Genomic DNA, 2,152 nt, shown 5'->3' on the forward strand with positions numbered 1-2,152 from the left:
TTTCTTTCTTTCTTTCTTTTTCTTTTTTTTTTTTTCACATTTTTTTTCTATTTTTTTTTTTTTTTTTTTTTTTAATTCACCCTCCTCACCCCTCATGAACGCCCCGCGATGACATAATAGTTAGATAAAGGTCTCGCGGTATACAAGTGGCACAAGTTAATCACATTAATTCTGCTAAGAATGCAGCGTATTTTATTTTATGTTATGTTACTTGTTTTTTTTTTCTTTTCTTTTTTTTTTTTTTTTTTTTACGTAATTTTATTTAATTTTTCTTTTTGTTTTACTCACGTATGATTTCACCCTCAGCTACCCTTCGCAACTCCACAACCCTACAACAACCGTTAATCATTTACCACACATATTTCTTCCTTTTGTTTTACTATTTTGTTGTGTATTGTTTTTGTTTTTTTTCTTTTTTTTATTTCGCTCATTCTAATAATAAATCCCTACTTTTGTTCTTATTTTTCTTTTCTAATCGTTAACCCCGTTCTATCATATCCCCGAAACAAAAACTCTTACCCCAAATTATTTTCATTTAAATCATTTCATTCCTATTCGCATTTTATTTTATTTTATTTTATTTTCTTTTAGCAAATGACTTTTTTTTTTTTTCTTCAATACAATCTCAAACGTTATCAGTTCAAATATTTCTTTTTTTTTTTTCCCCTTAACGATCCCCCATTGTTTCATTTTTTTTTTTTTTTGTTATTCTTGCCGTTGCTCTCAGAGTTTCATTTAACTTATTTATATTACTATTATTACTTATTTTTTTTTTTCCTCTCACACAAGTAGAAAGATTTGAAAAGTTAATATATATATATAATATATATATATATATATATATATATCGCATAATATTAACGCTTATATACTAAGAATAGACAGACAGATAAACAGACATTTAGTAGACAAACAGACACTTAGGTACCATGCAATGTTTAGTTTTAATGTTTATGTACGTATATATGTATCAATGAACGTGTGTGTGTTTTTTTATTATTTTCGTCGAATATTATATTTCGTCGTATTTATTTAATTATTTATTTATTATTACTCCGACTTTCTTCCCTATTTATTCTTTCATCTCTTTTCACATTCTTTTGTTTCTTTGTTTAAACTTCCCGCCACTATTTTTCACTAGATTATCACGCAAAGAACATGCTTGGCATGTATTTTATTACTCTCTCTCTCTTTCTCTCTTTTTCACGCAGCACACACACAAACTCTCTCGCATTAAATATTATAATAATATATCTTACATATTTAATTGTTAATACTTTCATATCTACATATATATACGTAATATATAAGATATTTCGAAATATGTGAAACCCACTTCAGAAGTGAACGGGTGATGCAAAGATAATCAACGAAAAATTGTTCAGATAAAAATGTATCCTACTTAACCTCGTTTTGAGGTTATGTTCCACACTTGCGTTTCAATAATCTTCATGTTCTTGTTGACGTCACACATTTCGTTAATCAAATTTAGTCGTATCAGTTTAATCGGTTCAATTCCAATGTTCAGTTCTCTTACTAGAAGTATTTCATTATTTTCTATTTGCTGTCAGTGGCTGATTAAGCGGCTGCGTAGGACCCCGAAGTGGGGCCCGAGCTTTTCAAATTTCTTTTCATCAGGGTTCGAAGAAAATTACGTTTTATTTTTCAAGTAAATTTAGTTAACGCGTTATGGTATGAAACTTTTGATTACTTTTCTTTTTTGTTAATAACTTAACGACACTCTTTCTTGAAACTTTTGTTTTTCTAACTTGAGTTTGTAGGCTCCCCGACATTTTTACCCCTTGGGGTTCCCACTTGACTTGATCTGCCACTGTTTGTTGTGAATTCCAAAATTACAAACGCGTAAATAAGATTTTGATTTCTGGGCTCGTTTGAAACAAAATGACGTACTCGACGCCCATTGGCAGCGTTGATAAACTTCGTACGGGTATACAAAATGGCGGCCAACAGTTTTGACCCGTATCTGAAATTTTCTGATGAAAAACTGCAAAATTCGATTATACTACGACTGCAAACTTTGTATACGAATCAAGTGTGTGATAATTTCTAGCATTTTCTATGAAAACCAACTGTCGTGAATTATCGGAACGCAAAAGTGGTTAATAACTTTGAAACTAAATCAAATAGAACA

This window comes from Polistes canadensis, unplaced genomic scaffold (assembly GCF_001313835.1).
Source record: "Polistes canadensis isolate GaletaPanama2010 unplaced genomic scaffold, ASM131383v1 scaffold_132, whole genome shotgun sequence".
Classification (NCBI taxonomy): Eukaryota; Metazoa; Arthropoda; class Insecta; order Hymenoptera; family Vespidae; genus Polistes; species Polistes canadensis.